The following is a 19,678-nucleotide window of genomic DNA, read 5'->3' as shown; positions in this document are numbered from 1 at the left end:
ATCCAGTCTTCGTTCTTTTTTCATCCATGGGAATCAAAGAGAATGCATTAAGAGGGAACAGTTACATGTCAGCGTAGCGTGTGGAGTCAGGTGTTGGCTGCTCCAGGCAGTCCTGCGGCTGTGTTGTCCCTCTGCAGCCTTTTCTGGAGGAGTTTGGCTTCAGCAACCTTTGGGCTGAGCATGGGCAGTCCTGGAGTTGAGGAACCCGGAGATTTGAGTCAGATTTGATATCTGAAGTCAACATTCTTCCCTGCTATGTTTTCTTCCACTGAAACTACTGCAGGAACTAGAAATATAAGTGTCTTTGAGTGTTTTTCTCTCTTGATTTCACATATTTTTGTTTATCCTGTCCTGGGCTGCTGCTTGCAGAGATCGTGGTTCTTTCTCTGGTTTGATTTTAACCAAACAGGACTGTGTTTTGTGTAAACCTGATGTTCCTGGCTGTTTAGGATTTTTAGGAGCAAGCACTTCACAGACTAAAATGCAAATGTAAGGATTAATGGTTTTCTTGGGAAGTTTTCATTATGGCATGTGACTCACCATCAGCTTTTCTACCAGGACAGATGCTGTCCTCTATAGTGGGAATACACAAAACCATCTGTGTCATGTCAGAAGCTGACAGTGGCAAATGGGGGAAATACGCTGTCATTTGAATCTGCTGCATCCTGTCTCCTGTGTGGCTCACCAGGCCTTAGAGAAGTCTTGCAGGAAAAAAAAAGTTTCCCAGTATTTAGAAAGGAAAGTTGAAGCTTTCTCACCTCCTTATTTGCAAAATTGGTAGATGGCAGTTTTTCAAAGCTGGGAGTGTTGCCCAACAAGAGAACAATTCTACAATCATACCTGGACCTGAATGCTGGTAACCAGTGGAAATGACAAATACATGTCTGAAATCATAACACACAAATTAGGTATTCAAGATGCTAAGCCACAACTTTTGGCTTGAATGGAAACATTCTCTTTTTTTTTAGTTTTGTTTCTTCTGTTTTGTTTTGTTTTGTTTTAATTTATCATTAAATAAATGCAGAAAAATGTTTCTTATCTTGAAAAAATTTCCCCTGAAAGATATTTCTTATCTTGAAAGCTTGTTTGTGAGTTAGCATATCAGCATTCTTCTTTGGCACATCATATCTTTGAAAAGTAAAATTTTTTCCAGAAACAGCACTTTGTAATCTGCTTCCTAAATTTTTCATTTCTTCTACAAGTTTGGTATTTGTTCACTTGTTTGCCAGTTTTTCCAAATGCCTTTTCCAAAAAGGTATTTATGGTTACTACTTTGCAAGTCTCCTGCTGCCACTGTCTGAGCTTTGCACCGGCAACCTTTCAGCACTGGTATTCCTTTATTCAGCATGCAGAACTTGCTGGAGTACATACTGGAGCACTGGCAGGCAGTTTGTTTTTGGAGGTGTAGGAAAGACTTTTGCATGAAGAAAGAAAAAGCCCCCAATAAAAATTAAAAAGGAATGCTTCAAGCAATCAAAGAATCCATAGAGTTGGAAGGAACCTTTAAAGGTCATGTAGGCTAAATCTCCTGCAATGGACAGAGACATGTGCAGCTAAATAAGGTTGCCCAGGTCCTGATCAGCCTTACCTTGAAAGTCTCAGGAGGGGGCATCCACATCTCTAGATAATCTGTTCCAGTGCCATACCACCCTCACTGTAGAAGACTTTTTCCTCCTATCTTATCTAAATCTACCCTCTTTAAGCTTGAAGCCGTTTCTGTTTTTCTGCCACCATGGACCCTGCTAAACAGTCTGTCTCCTACTTTCCTGTAGCCCCCCTTTAGATACTGAAAGGCCACTATCAGGTCTCCTCAGACTCAGAGTCCTCAGGTCTCTTCTCTGGGCTGAACAGCCCCAGTTCTCTCAGCCTGTTCTCATAGGACAGGCGCTCCATCCCTTGAATCATTTGCATTCCTCCTTAAGATGCATTCCATTAGGTCTGTGTTTCCTGTACTGAGAACTCTACATCAGGACGCAGTACTCCAGGTGAGGCCTCACTAGTGCAGAGCAAAGCAGAGCAGCAGGGTTACCTCCCTCACCCTGCTGGCTGCTCTTCATTTGATGTAGTCCAGGATATGGTTGGCTTTCTGGGCTGCAGGGGCACATTGCTGGCTCGTGTCCAGCTTTTGTTCAGCAAGACCTGAATAGACTGGAGAGTTAGCCAGCAATAAACCAGGTGAGGTGCTTTTTAACAAAAGCAAGTGTAGAGTCTTGCACCTGGGAAGGAATAGCCACAAGTATCAGTACAGGTTGGGACATGACTTGCTGGAGGAGAGCTCTGCAGAGAAGGAACTGTAGGTCCTGGTGGATAACAGGTTGGCCATGAGCCAGCTTTGGTGTTTGCCCTGGTGGCCAAGAAGGCCAATGGGATCTTGGGGTGCATTAACAGCATCACGGCCAGCAGGTTTCTAGGTAATTCTCCCCCTCTACTCTGCCCTGGTGAGGTATCACCTGAAGTACTGTGTCCAGTCCTGGGCTCCCTAGTACAAAACAGACAGGGATCTCCTGGAAAAAGTCTAGCAGAGGGCCACAAAGATGACGAAGGGCCTGGAGCATCTTCCCTATGAGGAAAGGCTGAGTGAACTGGGACTGTTCAGCCTTGAAAAAAGAAGACTCAGAGGTGATCCTATTAATGTTAATAAATATCTTAAGTGTGGGATTCAAAAGACATGACCAACCTCTGCTGTAGAGGGCAACACCTCCTTCACTCCTTCCTCATCTGTCCCTTATGAACAGCTGCAGCTGCCAATAGCCACACTCCAGTCACGGGAATCATCCCACTGCCAGGTTTTAGTGAAGACAATATATCATGGCTTTCTAGTAGCATAGTATCTTCCAGGCGCCTGTTTGTTTTCCAGACTGTGTGCATTGCTATAGAGGCACTTCAGCTGGGAAGCTGGTCTTGTCACCTCGTTAAAGGATAACACTATAATTCTTTTTAAATATTTCACTTGATTTTCCCCACTCTCTTCTGCTATAGCTCCAGCAGCCACTGACTCATCATCATACAATTTCATATATGTTGCAGTATTGCCAACACCTCTCAAAAGCATGTCTTTCAAGGCCCCTACTAATTCCTTGTTCCTCTAATCTAGCTATGCCATCCCACACATTGTCATGGGAAGGCTCATTATTCCCTCCATCCCCCTTCAGATCAGTTTAAAGCCCTCCCAATGAGCCCTGAACCCCCACCAGTGCCCACAAAGCTGGTGCCATATAGGTCATTTGGTTGTCAAAAAGCCACCAGCCACAAAGCTAGGTATACTTACAGATAAGATCCTTTGATTTGTTTCCATGTTCTTACCCAATACAAGAGGCAGAAAAGATAATCTGCAGTGTTACTTGCTGATATCACCCATACAATTAAATTTTTCTACATACCAACCACCTCTGATGTTCTTGCCTACAGGAGAAAACTGACTTCCTTTCCTGCCCATGTAACCAAGCTGGAATGGTCTGTAAGGTTTAAAGTGCTTATGACATTAATCAAACTGTTTCATGGGCTATTTTTTTTTGTATGGACAAAAGTGAAAAGAAGAAAAAAAGTAACTTAAAGTTGCCTTGCTATTCTTCATATAGGAAACCAAAGTATTTTGAACTTGAGATTGTGATGGAAAATCAAATGTACATGCAGATGGAGAAGAGAATGGTGTCAGCCTAGTCCCTTGCTGTCTCCTGGTCGCTTTCTCCCCTTCTTCCTGAACTTTCTAAAAGTGATACCATTCACTGTTCCTTCTTACCCTTCACAAAGTATCTGTCAGATTCACTTTGAATTTTCTTGTTTAAGCAGTATTCCTACTTCCCTGTCTAAATCAAACATAATTAAAACACCTTTCTGAAAGATCTACATCAAATGTGCAGTTATGCAGCATCGGCTTCTGAAAACTGTGCAAATCATTTTGCTTTGTCGCTAACTCCTTTGTAGTGGGGATAAAGTGTTCCCAAACATAATACAGTGAAGTAGGTTTTTTTCTGAAGGAAGAATTTGGGATCTACAGTCACTGGCAGCCCACAAAAGAAAATTAGATAGTGCAAAATGATTCTGAAGGGCTATGAGAGAAAATACGTGCTGCAGATCTAAATGAAAAGTAATCTTCAGCAAAAAAAAACATATACAATGAGCTCCACAAATGACAGCAATTGGCCACAGCAACCTGAAAACCTGCCCTATCATGCTATCAGTCCAAACCAGATATACACAAGAGGAAACGCTTTTTAATTTTCTATTGTGATTCTCTTACGGTTCCTCACTGTGGAAATGCAGTTTAAAGCTGGAGCACAGCAAGGGGGAAATCATAAGAACAAAAATGTTATTCTCTGAGGTGTTGAATATTTCCAAAAGTTTTTAATATCCTGGATATCTGTTTGACAGGTAGGCGGTACAATAAAGGTTTTACTGCGATGTTCATTTAGATACCATATAACTGACTTTTAAAATGGGATATACTGAAGCTTTATTTTAGTTTACTCTCTACAAAAGGCATTTCATTCCAATTAACTCTATTTTCATGTTCTGTTTTGTGGCAGACTTCATGAAACCCAATGGACAGAAGATGGCTTCAAGGCTGTTGGTAACAAAAATTCAGAATTGCCATGGAAACAAATCAGCAGAAGGGCTTTGAAGATTTTCTACCATTATTACTAATTTAGTTTTGTATACATAATAATCACAAAACAATGGGCTGGCTTCTTCCCTTGTGTGCCTCAAATGTAAAAAAAATAAAAATTAAAAAAAAATGATGGTTTTTATATTTCTTCAGGAAATTAAATTGTGGGTGTTTCGTACTTTGTTGTTTCTCCCTGTGGAATTTGTCATGGTGGATGCTAATCTATGGCTCATACAAGCTTCTATTCTAGAGAAGGTAATAAAAATAAGGTAATACTGCTGTTAACAGTAGGTGAGTCTGTTTCCCTGCTCTCAAAAAAACATATGTTCTCCTGTTCTATCTTTATTTGATTTTGATTTGCAATGCTTTTCCTCTGAGCTGTTTTCTGAAAGGTCTTTCGTTTCATACGCTATCCAAAATTTACCCAGTGAAAGACATTCAAGGTTAGTTTCTGTGTTCGAACACCTACAGCATCTTTTACAAGACCAGCGCTTCAGTAAAGTCATTCTTTTGTTGTTGTTGTCAAAATCTGTGTGGGTAAATAAAACCAGATTTGTGACTGTTTTGCATTTTATGCAGTGAGCTGTTGATTGCACAGTGCTGTGTCAGTAATTTCCATCTGGAAGATTGCTTCTGAAGAACTCAGGACACATGCTCATGAAAGGGGAACAGCAATGCCATACATATACATATATTTTTATTTTATTTTATTTTATTTTATTTTATTTTATTTTATTTTATTTTATTTTATTTTTTAATGGGTTTGGATTGTTGCCAAAATTCTTTAAATGGGAACTAGAGTGCAGAGCATGTCTGTGAAGTTTTCCACAGAAATTATCTGACAGCACCAACTACTCCAATTTAACATCTCAATCTCTTTCCTCTGTGGGTTACAAATTGAAGGCGTTCTGGCATCTTTCAATTTTTACCACCTCGTATTTTCAAAAATTGGCCAAAAAGAATAGAGCAGATAATACCTGAGCACCACAATTGCAATCCTTTAATCCTCCTAGCACTTTTCAGCACGATTGAATGGAAAGAAGCAGGGGTCAGCCCATTAGAAAAGGCCTTAGTGCTCCTTACCTTTTGCCCTCAGCTGAACAAAGAAGTTTTTCCTGCACTCCCTGCCCTGGCAGTTTGCCCTAGCTCTCAAGAATTTTCTGTTCTCAGCAGCTGTTCCTGGAAGTGGCCTTCCTGCAGATAGGCATAAAGACACATACTGGATAGGCTGTAAGCCAGTTTGCCTGACCTCTGTGAAGTATGTCCCTTCCTCCCTTGCTTCCTTCCTCCCTGCTCCAGTTTTGTTTACTGTTTTCCACTAGTCCACAGGATAATGAAGCCTCAGCAGCAGATTCCACACATAGGAGGGAGGGATAGGCCCATGGAACTTCAGTCTGTAGAACAACTCCATAGAGAATAGAGGTGTGCATGAGACAAGCTGTAGCGTGATGCTAGAGTTCACCTTTGCAATTACATGAGGAATTCAACAGTTAAGATAGCAGCAGATATGAAAAAACACTATTGTAATGAATATTTTACTCTCCTGATACCTACAAAATCATTGTTTCTCTCCAACAACTTTCTGAGAGGGAAATCAACAAACTCCTCAAATTAGCCTTTAAAAAGAGAAGCCCTGTGCCCTTCCTGGAGTTGCCAGGCCTCTGGGAAATCTCAGCACTCCTCCGTAAAATTACTTGAGATGAGGAATATTTTTTAATTTTACAAGGAAGTTAGCTTAAAAGGTCAATAACAGAAATTATTCTCTGCAGATAAAATTACATGCATTTTCAAATTTGCCGAATATCCAGAAATGATAACAGCTTCAGGAACAGTGTTCTTCAGGAACACTTTAAGTAAGTAAGAGTAGATCTGTTTGTCTTGACCTTATTGACCAGAGAATGTGGTTGGAAACTAACAGTTCAACTCTTTTAATTTAGAACATGCAGGACGATTTAATGAACCTCTTTCAAAAGCCTTTAACCCACCTGCAGTCCGCAAACCACACTTTGCAAGGAAGTGCCATGGGCCTGAGGAATGATGTTCTTTGCTGCGTATGTAATGGAGGGTGCGCTGAATAGCAACACTGTGAAGAAAATTTCACCCCCACTTTCCTTCTCCTCTGGCTTTGATGTTTCTGCATTGCTTGACGATTGTCCTTCTCCATTGCCTTGCTATTCATGAAGCTTTGCAATGGTCTATCATCTCCCTTTCCAAAGTAGGCCTAGCTACACTTTCACTCTGGTCATCTTATCAACCAAAGCAGTTATTCCCACTGTGTTTATTGTGGAGTGTCTCAAAAGGAGAGTTGGACATTAAAGGAGGCGGTGCACAGCCTCACCCAATAGGGATTTTACTCCTCCTTGATGAACAAAAAGAAAATGTTATGGGTCATGGGGCTGGGAGCTAGGCAGTAGCACTTGAGGGCTGCCAGAGGTCATCCCAGAAGCCTGGGTGAAACTGATTTGGTCCTGGTGTGATTTGGTTGTTGATGGTTGTTTTTGTTTTTGTTATATTTTGTGAAATGAGAAGACATATAGGAAAGAGGGTTTTTTTCAGTGACTGGATCTTCCAGGCTGAAAAGAAGGATAGAGAGCAAAGGCAGCAGTTGCATCCTGGAAGGGAATTCTCCGTGTATGAGGCAGTGAGAAGAAAGCCTGTATCTGATCTGTGCTAAGATGCTAAGCTTCCCCAGAGAATCAATACTTGAGGAAACAACAATCTTTTGTCTAAAACCTGAAGAGGACCCCCATTTTAAAGTAAAACTGGGTTCTTACTGAAATGTGGACAGGGACACCCGCCATGCCCTTGGATCAACATCAAGAGGAAAACGACAAACATAGCTGAACATAATAAAAAATGGAATGATAACAGAAAGTGTGTCATCTCTTCCTTCCTGTAAGAGTCGCTCTTGCCCCAGGAATCTCCCAGCAAAGAGCGGGCATAGGAAAAGCTTTTTTCTTTCTTTTTTTTTTTTTCCTTCCCCCAGGAGGAGCTGCAGGTGGGTTTAAGTTTGCGTGTGGGTTGCCTGTGCTTGTCGGAATCCAACAAGTGCTACTATCTGTAGTAACTATGTTGAATTAAAAGATGCTGCGGTACAAAAAGGATCTAATGTAGAGAAGAAAGGCACACGCTGTACTGGAATTAGGATGATTTAGCGCTTTCCTGTTTTATTTTTCCCCCACTGTGGAACTGCGTGTAAAATGCTTTGTGGTTTGGGGTGCTGTGTAGTAAACTATGGCGGCTGGAAATTCAGACAGGTTTGTAGACAGAAGAATCATCCGAAACTGGCTGGGATTCTTCTGGCTAATATTTAAAATGGCAGTTTGTTCATTGTTCTCAGAGTCAGATTCAGTTGTTGCTTTCCTAGCTGAACACAGCCCAGTGTTTTTCTTTTTCACTTTGTAAAGGACATTAATTAGGTTTGTCTCACCTAATCAGCACATCAATGGCACTCACTCTTTTTAATATAAATTTGTAATGATTCATGGATTTTTCAATCTTTCTGCTTAGCTAGGTAACTGTGCAAAAATTACCAGGGGATGTGGAAGGGTACTGAGTTTTCAGTCATGCTGTTTAAAGACAGTAAATAAATAAAGTAAAATCACTAGTTTTATAAGTTATTTTACTAGTTATTTTACTGAGGGTTGGCAACAGATTCAAAGTGAAGCATAAATTTTATTCTGTACCCTAAACAAAACAAAACAAAACAAAATGAAAAACTTAATGATTCCCTCTGGGTTGTTTCTATGCATCATATTTCTCTGCCATTATGTTGTTAGATATTTACATACAAAAGAAGAATTGGTGTGTTGCAACATCTTTAGTGGAATTCCCAGTCAAGAAAAATAAGCTTGATATGAGAAGAAAGGCGGGGAAGAAAAGCAACTGTTCTTTGGCTTCCCAGCCAAAACCCAAAAGAATTTTGGGGAGGATATTTTCTGGGTTAACCATTGTCTAGCTGTATGCATATTTTCAGAAATAAGTCATCTTGGCAAGATGTTGAAGCAATTTTTGGCATAAAGCCTGAAAGAATTGTTCAGATGCCTTTGAACTTTTTGAACCAGTTGAGCAACTATCTTAATCTTCCAGAATGTCAGAAGGTGAACAGATTCTCAGTGTTTGCAAATGCAGTTACAGAAGCAGATCAGAGCTTTCCTTTGCAGCCAGCATAGCAATGACTTAACAACTACCACATTTGTATGTAAGTCACTCCAAAAGTAGTGCCTCCTATTTATTTCCATGGAAACTACTACGAAGAGCACAGTAACACTGGTGGAGAAAATTCTCAGCTATAAAACACTATATTTCAACATATTCCTCACTGATTTGACTGGATCAGTTAAGATACTCTTCATTCCATGATGTGAGAGCTGTGCATGGCCTTCCACAATGTGGCTTTTCTTTGATGTCACTGTCACCACTGCTGAAATGTTTGCACACACACATTGTTTGTTCTCCGCCAATGTTCACCAAGCATCAATGAATGTCAGTGAGTTCCATTTTTTTCCACATGAAGGAATTAAGTGCCACACATTTGCACACATTTGCTTCCATATCCTCACTTCCACATTAGAAGCCATTCTGTCACTCTGCGCCTCTGCTGCCATCTGTCACACAGCAACAACATGTAATGGGATATTGGTGTGAAGGTTCAACCTCATATCACCAACATCCACCTCTGACATCACGGGACAACATCATAAAATAGGAGTTATTACTTTCAGAGCAGCCCCCATATTACAGTACTTTCTTTAAATTTTCTTTAATTGAGAGATTTTAATGTCAGTGTTATAAAAAACGGGTTACTTTCCCATTCATAGGCTATTACAACAAACAATACCTTTTATGCATGAGAAAAAAATTCTGTCTACGGATTCTAAGATGGTTTTTATCAATGAGAGTGGTAAATCAAGTACTTACTCAGTACTCTGTCCACTCTGCAGTGTTTAATGCTTTGCTATTTCAATAATGCTTCAGGAGAACTACACAGTCAGGAGAACTGCACATTCTACAAATGAGAGCAGAATCAGGTAAAAGCCTTTTATCAAAACCTGTCATTTCTGAGCAGAGCAGATCCCATTAAAGTTGGCATGGATGAGCAGCCCTTTATCTCTGGATGGAATCTGTCCTTTTAGCTGTTTGGAATTAATACCCAAATCCTTTCAACCACAAGGAGCTAAGATTTGGGATTCCAAAAATTCTTTGTATGCTAGGCAGCCAGTGATTAATGTAAAACAATTCAAAAATTATACAAACAAAACTATCACCTGACAGAAAATTAAAAAGAGTGCTTGAAGCTTAGGAAGATGTGACTTAAAAACTGATTATTTATCTAGCCTGCTTAGATAAATTTCTGAGGTATAATGTTATTCTAAATGCAGTTTCTAGTGGGTAGGCAGGAAGGTTTGCAGTGCTAACTGATGAGCTTTTGAAAATGACTAAGAACATCATGTCCATTGCAAAGATGAAAATGATTTGGGGAAATTAGTTCAAATGATGGCTATACTTTTAGGATTGTTAAGGTTTAAACTCTGAATTAGACAGACACAGATCATGGTATTCATATGTTCTTGCATGACAGGAAATAAAACACAGGAACTTGAATGTACAACTATGTAAGTTTTGTTACGTGGTTCTGTGAAACAGTTGCTGGTGTTTTCTTTTTTTTTTTTTTTTTTTGTTTTCTTTTTTTTTTTTAAATAGCATTCCTGTAATGAACAAAAAATTCTATCCTTAGTCAGCTTTCTGTTAATTTAGGAACTCAGGAAAGTGGCAGCTGTCTTCTCCTGAGAATAAACAGGAGGTTCCAGAGAAATCCCATGCAGAGCACAAATACCAAGAGAAAACGGCTCCTTCAGGAGAAAACAGCTCTTCATGGCACACCGGGCTACTGGGAAATGGCAGTAGCAGGTCTGGAAAAAGCATTTTGTGGTGGTGCATTCTCCTCTCATCCAAAGTGTTGCCACCCTGATCTGGCAATGGAGAATGTCCAGTTGTGAATGTCTCATGATTATGCCCACCTACTCTTCTTTACTGCTCAAAGCTGCTGCACAGTCCTAGACAAGATTGAAAACTGGGTCAATGTGAACAAAACAAGTCCAGGTGCAAGGTCTTACACCTGACCTGGGACAATCCTAGGTATATGTAGACTGGGAGAAAAAATCCTTAAGAGCAGCCCAAAGGAGAAAGATTTGGGGCTTCTGATGGATGAAAAGCTGGACATGAGCCAGCAGTGTGCGCCTACAGTCTGGAACTCCAACAGTATCTCGGGCTCCATCAACAGAGAGGCAGAGCAGGAAGAGGGAGGGGATTGTCCCCATCTACTCTGCCCTTGTAAGGGCCCATCTGCAGAACTGTATCCAAGCCTGAGGACCCCAGCATAGGAAGGATGTGAAGCTGTTGGAGGGGGTCAGGGGAGAAGCATGAAGAATATCAAGGGGCTGGAGCAGCTCTCCTTTGAAGATAGAAGAGAGAGCTGGGCTTGTTCAGCCTGGAGAAGAGAAGCCTCCAGGGAGACCTCATTGCAGCTTTCCAGTACCTAAGGGAAGCTTATAAAGAGCAGAAGGGAAAGTGACTTCTTAATTAGTCTAATAGTTGCAAGATAAACAGGAATGTCTTTAAACTAAAAGAAGGGAAATTTAGGCTAGATGTGAGAATGAAATTCTTTATTATTAGGGCAGTGAGGCCCTGGCACAGCTGTCCAGAGAAGCTCTGGTGTCCCATCCCTGGAGGCACTCAGTGAGTTGGATGGGGCCTCGGGCAGCCTGAGCTGATGGAGGGCAGCTCTGCCCATAGCATGGGGCTGAAACTGGCTTAAAGGTCCACTCAAAGCCAAGCTATTCTATGATTCTATGAAGAATAGACATCCTTGAAGATGAAAGCACAAGTCCAAAAATTAACCAACCAGAAGAGCCTCCTGTATCTTAGTGCTGCGCTAGTTATCCTATGGATTAACTGAGTAGTGTACCTCCCCAGACAACCACTGAAGATAACCAAAGACCTCCACATAAGCACAGAAGGTTCATACATGTTATGTAGCCCTGTACTTCCATAATCCTATGAATATATAATAGGGATGTGTGACTTATGTATTAAGTATAGTGAAAACTTTTTGGACTATAAATAGAAGCAAGAAAAAAAACATTCTGTGGGCATTTTCCACATCATGCCCTGTGCAGAATAAATCAATGTTTCCTCTCCAAACTCTTGTCTTTTGGATTGTGTTTTGAGTTTAATATCGACAACAGCACGAGGTGTTCTAGGAAGTCTCAACAGAAAGACAGGGCTGTCTTCTCACTTTCTGCTAGCACAAAATAAGAATGTCTGTAATGATGTTACTGAGCATTCAAAAGGCAAGTATCTGCTTGTAATTTTGGCACCTAATCCAAAATTTATCTTATATCCTTTCAATATGTGAGATAATAGTTATCCCATAGAGAATTCTTTACCAGAAAGATATATTGTCCGTGTACACCTCATTATTAAATTTCTCAGTAAACACTGATACATCCTTATATGTAACTGTGGCTATTCATTGAAATACATTTTTTACAGTATGAGTCTGTGTGCATGTAGTGCTAAAAGTACACAGCTGGGCAGTGACTTTTTAAATTTCTACCAATAAGTTCTATTGTTTCACAGTAATGATTTTGGACTGGCAGAGCCTAAGAAGGCCCTACTTCCGTGCTTCTAAGAAGATCGACTCATATCTGTTTTCATTCTGATAAGACAGCCCATTGTGAATGGATTGGAACCCCAGTAAGGTGCATTACTAATGCACCCTGTTGAAAACATGGCTTTGTGTATATTAAATATCTGAATGCTGGGTTTTGGTGTTTTGTTAACAGAAATTCTGCAGTTCATGTCCTCTGTTCATGTGTTCACATTGTCTTCGCCATTCAGATTCCTACCTGCCAAAAGATACGCACTCTTCTGCATCACTCTTTCTGTGAGCCTTTATGCACAAGATTAGAATCTTCATGCAGCTTCAGGTTTTTATTAGAATATAGCTCTGCCTGTTAATTATGCTATGGGTAGTGCAAAATTAAACAGTATTTCAAATAATGGAAGAGCCTGCTTAGTAAATTCAACATTCAATTTTTAAAGAATAATGAATAATAGAATAGTAAAATAACATTTGTGTATACACGTCTTTCAGGAAGTAGGAAAAAGCGTGCCAAAATGAAATACAGCAACAATAAAAGAAAATGTAGGGGTCATGCACCAACATGCCTTAAAGCATCTTTTCTATTTAATTTGCAGAGCTGAAAACATTCTATAGTTATTTGTAGCAATAGCACAGCGTTCATAGAGTTCCAGAACTGAAATTTTTTTTAGAAAAACACATGTTGCAGCTACCTATTGTAGTTCTGGTGAATTTTTTCTTTTCTTCTCTGTTGTGATTTAATCCAGCAGGCAGCTGAGCACCACTCATTCCCCCCAGCGGGATGGATGAAAGAAATGAAAAAAGGAGAATCAGGGTGCAAGGAATGGTGGACAGTTTAATAAGAAAGGGGAGGAGGAAAGACAAAGAGAGAAGTATTAAACAAAAAAAAAAAGAAAAAGATTTACACTGCAGTTGCTCCTCATAACTGGCTGAACAATGCCTAGCTGGTGTCCAAGCAAGAGCAGCCTACCGTCCATCTCCACACAGTTTTATTGCTCAGTGTGACGACATATGGTATGGGATATCATTCCTGTCACATTTTGGGTTCAATGTCCTGGCTGTGTCCTCTCCTAGCTTTTTCTGCACCCTCAGCCTCATTATAGGCAGGCCAGGGTAAGGAAAAAAGTCATAGAACCATTGCAGAATCACAAACTCACTTGAGTTGGAAGGTACCCTTAAAGAAGGTACCCTTTTTCAAATCCCCTGCTGTGAACAGAGGCACTCACAGTTAGATTGGGTTGCTCAGAGTCCCATCCAGTCTTATGTTGTATATTTTGAGGTATGGGACCTCTACTGAGTCTCCCTAGCGACTTTTCTTCAGGCTGAACAGCCCCAGCTCTCTCAGCCTGTCCTCATGGGAGAGGTGTTCCATTCAGGTCTACATCTCTCCTGTGCTAATGACTCCACACTGGGATGCAGTACTCCAAGTGAGGCCTCACCAGTGCAGAGCAGAGGGGCAGGATCGCCTCACTGACCTGCTGGCCGTGCTTCTTTTGCTGCAGCCCAGGATATGGTTTGCTTTCTGGGCTGTGAAGACACATTTCTGGCTCATGTCCAGCTGCCATCCACCAGTACCCTCAAGGTCTTTCTGATAGGGCTATACTCAACCCTTTAATCCCCCAGCTTCTACTGATAGTGGGGGCTGCCACGACGCAGGTGCAAGACCTTACACTTTGTTGAAGCTCATGAGGTTCTCCTGGGCCCACTGCTCAAGGCTTTCTGGACGGCATCCCATCCCTCAGGTGTATCAAACACACCACACAGTTTGGTGCCATCTGCATATCTGCTGAGAGTGCAGTCCTTGGCTTGTTGTAAATAGTAATTAAAACATCCATATTATGAGCACTATTTTCATCCCAAATCCAAAACATCATATTTGCAACTGTGAAGAAAATTATTCTGTCTGAAACAAGGACACTCTCTGAACAATAAAGTGACATGATGAGCACTCATATGATGTCCTTGGCATCCGTAATCCTGTCTGCTTCATCAGGGCTAAAAGTAGTTGGGCTGTGAAAAGATATTGCTATGACAGTTTAGAAAATTTCATGTTTTTCCTCCTCCAAGCAAGAGATGATTCCACAGATAGAGGCAAAGCAACTTTTAAAAAGTGGAGCAGACTGTAAGTATCAAATTGAGGAATCTGGAGCAAGGCTCCCCTTACTCTAAATTTTCTTTTCAGAAGCAAAAAAAGCAGTAGAAGTATAGAAGAACTATCATAGAATCTTACACAGCTAAGAACTGATATTTTTTTCTGGATTCTGCCAACTTCAATAACACCAGTACAAGAAGCTGTACCTGACAGAGACATACTATTGCTGTTGTTGGATATTTATTTATGTATGTCTCGAAGCGCTGTATTTACCTTCCTCAATACCAGATCAGAAGTAGGTTGCTTTCTCCCTGTATAGAGAAATGATGCTAGGAGTCTATCTTACAAATCCCTTGACACATGGAGGTAATCACAATTCCTAACTCTGAAATATAGTAAAGGCTTTGTGAGTCTTCTTTATGAACAATGTTATTAAATAAGAACTCAACAACACAGATGCCAAACTTTAAAATCATAATTCATGTCTTGTAATTTATTTTAAAAATTCATAAGTCTTTTGCATGTCTCTAAGCCCTCAAACATTTCAAGTGAAAACTGGTAATTCCAAAGCCTGTGTGGAAGCTGCCACACCCTACAAATAAACATTGACTCTCCATATTTCCCTGCCACATAAAAGAAGCTATCAGTATAAAGCTAAATACAAGGGCATGTCGACCTGAAATTTGCTGCAATTATATTGTATGTTGTGCTTTGTCACCCATGGCAGCTACACTAGGAGCAGAAAGGCTTCATATTCCACCACTTCATTGTTTTCACCGAAGGTCTCAAAATGCACTTTTACCCCAGTACCCCATCATAACCCTGTTGTTATGGAGCCTGGAGCTAAGTTTCTGGTGGGAGGAAAGAGCCTTTAATTCCGTGCATCAATCTGAGCTGCTCTTCTTGTTCCAACCCATCATCAGTGTGCATGGGTTGTGGTGCTGCTGTTTTGTTGTGGTTCTTCTGTGACCTAGCAGTTTTGTTAATATTCTGCCCATATGGAGGAGCCGGTCGGGTGAGCACTGTGATTCATGATGTTAATTATATAGTTGTATATTTATCCCATGGCTTTCCCAGGTGTTTAATCTTTGAGTGAAGAAGCTCAAAGTGGGAAGCGGGCAGCAAATGTGAGATGACAAGATACTAATATCCACTTTTCTGAAATTCATCACTAAACTTGCTCAGAGATGTGGAACAGATCAATCACATGAGAGGTCACATCAGTGCACAGAAACCAGGAAGCTCACCATGCCCACTGTCATCTCTCAGGTAGTAATTTATAGTTAAATATTTAATTTTCTTTAATTAACATGTTTAATTTTGTACTAACTTACACATTCAGCATTTCTTTTCCTCCACTGCTAAAAGGACAAGCATCTTTCAACTAAAACTTTGAGTTGTGATTTATCAGAGGAATACATACAGCAAGCATTTGGAAAAAAAAAGTAAGCAGTTTTATATAACCAAGATCAGAATTGCAGAAATTGCCAACAATTAATGTGTTCCCTTAATCAGTGTCTTTGCAAAGTGAATTGGAGTTGTTTTGTCACCAGCCACAGCAACTTTCTCTCAAGTGTTAATATGATTAATACCATAATTTTTCAGCAAAAAGTTCTTGCTGAAGACCGTTATTTTTATATGAGCAAAAGCCATCTGTACCAACTAAAATACTATCAGCAAGGAGATATACTCCAAATTATTTTATAGCTGCTCATGTGTTCATTGGAAATGCAACCTATAAAGTTTTGCACAGAAGTCTTTCCTTACACGAGCCTGATCTCTTTGTGTGGAGCTACGTAATTACCAGTTCCTGCTTCTCCTTCACCATCTGCAGTTTCTTTCTCTCTCCTTTGGGTTTTGCAATCACTGTGGGAAGTGACTTCGGCTAGGACTAACAGCAATATCACTACATCTATTTTATGTGTATTTGTGTACTTCAGCAAATGGGTAGAGAGGTGTAGAATACTCCCTGGACATTATCCCAGACAAAATCTACTGCCACCATGCATCCATTTCTTTAAGCATGCATCCCAATCTGATTTTCCCTGCCTTGAAAATTCTAGAACCTGATTACGTAAGGCAAAATGAACAGTGGTGATTTGTATAATGGATACTGAGGAGCACTACAGTTCTCGCAACATTCTTTTTGCTTCTGTCTTTCCTTTACTGCTGCTTCAGGCTACATTCCTTTCTCCTCCCTGCTCTTACTGATCTTAGATTGAGCCATAGGCATGCAGATACAGAGAGGCTGCAGCCCAAATATTTTTTATGATGTGGTAGCTTCTCCTGGAGGAGGAGATCCCACAGTACACAAAATAAAGTATTCTAACAAAACATTCAATGTGAGAGATTCTGCAGAAACAAACAAACAAACAAAAAATATTTTCTATAGTACCTTGAACAATAAAATTTAAAAATAAAAATTCCTAGAAGATCTTTTGTGCTTCACTTGTGTGCAGGAAATATAAGAACTCTGTTCAAATCCCAGTCAGGTACTGTGTAAAATTTTTACATTTTGAAGTAATTCTTAGGCAACTCCCCTCGCCTAAGGAAGGGAACATATTAACAGTAATGTAATCATACATGAGTTATTAAAATACACAGCAGTAATTAGAAACACGTGTACCATGCAGAACTTACGGATATCTACCTGGCATCAGTTTTGCACTACTGAAGCCAAAAAAGGGAGGAGTATTACTATTATCCCATCTGCTGATGTGAGGAGTCTCCAGATTTTGCTGTCTTTCAGAACAGCTGTAGACATATTCATTCCCTGCCTGTCTCCACTCCCTATCCCCCAGTATTTCCAGGAAAAACAAGATTTTGTTTCTTAGCCAATACTTGATAAGCAAAGAAATTAACATTTCTATGGACTTGTCAGAATTAAATATTACAATATTTGTGAAGCATAAATGATATGGGGAGGGAGGGAGGGAGGGAGGGAGGGGGGGAAGAATAATCTCCTGAAGGAAAGTTTATTCAGCACTGAAATGTAAAGTTAATTGCACTTGGGATCAGATCCTGATAGAATATTCGCAAACGTACAAATTTACTTTGTGCTTTGGGGTTATGAAAATACTTGGTCAAGTTAATTTACTTGGCACTCGATGAGGCTGCCTGCAAGAGACCTGCTACATCTAGGAGTGCTGTAACATTTATTTTTTTTTAACTTGTTTTGGAAAAACACTGATACCAAATCTTTGCTCCTTTCCTCTGTTTCTTCAAAGCACAAATTGTGGTATTTACTGTGTTGGTCTCTTCTTTGCTTCTGAGCGGAAACAAATAGACAATGTTTCAGTGAAAAATTCAGGTTAAAGATTCAAATATTTATCAGTTCCCTGAGTCATATTTACATCCCTGAAGTATCATTTATTTCTGTAGCACTGACACACCTGCAGAATATGTTCAACATAATTCTTGCCCAATTCACAAGGAAATAAAGCATAAATGCTAATCATTACATTTCATATAAAAATAAATGTTTTAGCAATATTATGTCAGCAACAGTAAAAATGTCTTATTTTCTAGGAATCATGGACTCTACACTAATCTCCCACATACTTGCCCAGATTCTAGAATGTTCTTTATTTCAATCAGTGTACAAATAAAAACTTTGCTGTTAAACACTGCATGTTGGAAAGCTGATACTGATTTAAAAAGAAAGGAGCAAATGCAATATTGTACCAGTAAAATACCTCCCACTAACAGAGGAGAGAGGTCTAAATGTAGTATAGCTTGCTCTGAGTATCAAATATATCCAAATGTATACTGATGTATACAATTTATGCCAACCGTAAATCTGTCAGACTGTGGCTGTGGTGGTATTTGGAAGCTGTGTTAAAATTCTAGGAGGTAGCTCACAGTTCAGTCCTAAAAGTTGCAAAGCCAGTCAGAGTTTTAATAAGCTGAAATAGTCTTGAGTCAAGTTGTAAGCCATATGAGTAAACAACACATTCCTCCATTTTGCTTTCCCTTTGTTTTGAGGTTGAGAAAACATTCCTGATTCCCTGGGGCAGCAGTCTGGAGCATGGGAGTGTCAACGCTCAGTGCTACACGGCTGTTTGTGCCTGTCTGTGAGCACTGACGCCTCTGGCTGGCTTAATAATGGCACTTATTGGCTCTTCGACACAAAGGAAGCACACCGCTCCTATCAGGCCCGAATTGCCAAAGGAAAGAGGAACAACACTGATATGCAATTTCACAAGTAAAATGTCTGACATTAGCCAGAGCATGGTAATACATGCGCTTCTGTTCTTATTTTGTGTTTCAGCATAACCAGAACAAAATGAATTCAATCACACCTACAGCAGGAAGAGATTTCAGATGAGAAAAAAAAAAAAAAAAAAAAAAAAAAAAAAACAGCAGAGAATTTTAGTTGTGTTTGAATATGTCCTTAAAATGTGAGAGACAAAATGAAAAACATCTGTAGCTCCTTCAGCAAAAACAATATGCTTCACTTCAACGGCAATAGCTGCAAAACAAAGGGAGGGGGTGAGGGTGGACGAGTAGTAACATGTCTTTAAAATGAAATGAAAACTGGATGACTGAAGACCTGAAAGTAGACGTAGTCAGCATTAACACCTGCAGAGAGCTCTGTCTGAACATAAGTATCCCAATTTCTGTTTGATTCGTACTGCTTGTGAACACAGACCCTTTCACCCTAGTGCCAGCTGCAGTGGAAACCTACCGTGGGCTATAATCCTGGTTCGCTGACAATTTTATGCAATAGCAGGTGCTATAGAGATGGAATACCATTTTCTTTTTTTTCTCCCAGCTGCTGTTACTCTTTGTAGCCTGCTCTATCTTCCAGCAGGCTGGAAAAGAGCAGATTGTAATAACAGGCCGAGGAAGAAGGAACACAGTCTGCAACTCTGTATTAACAAAGGCATGGCATGGGCAGGGAGCTCCAACCACCAACAATTTGCCTCTAGTCAAAAGCCCCCGTGGCAGGATTGTATTTGCTTCCTTGAGGAGATATCTCTTCACAGTTATAATCCACAGGAACTATTTTGCTAAGACAACTGAACTGAGGATGAATGTCTAGAAACAAGCATTTGAGTCAGGCCAACCTCACATCCTTGATGGGAAACTGCTGTCTTTCCAGATCCAGCCTTAGCTCGTTCTAAGGAACTCCCTTCAACAGCTGTGAGGAACCTCGATAAAAGAAGTGTATGGAGTTTTCCTGCAGACAGGCGCTTTCTTCTGTGATTTATGTCAGGACACTCAGGGCTGTGAAACAATCAATCATTTTAGCTGTGTTTCTCTTTCCACTTTTTATTCTCTAATGTCTTGCAGGTGATGCCCAGAGGACAAA

Source organism: Lagopus muta, chromosome Z (assembly GCF_023343835.1).
Source record: "Lagopus muta isolate bLagMut1 chromosome Z, bLagMut1 primary, whole genome shotgun sequence".
Lineage (NCBI taxonomy): Eukaryota > Metazoa > Chordata > Aves > Galliformes > Phasianidae > Lagopus > Lagopus muta.
This window is presented reverse-complemented; position numbering follows the sequence as displayed.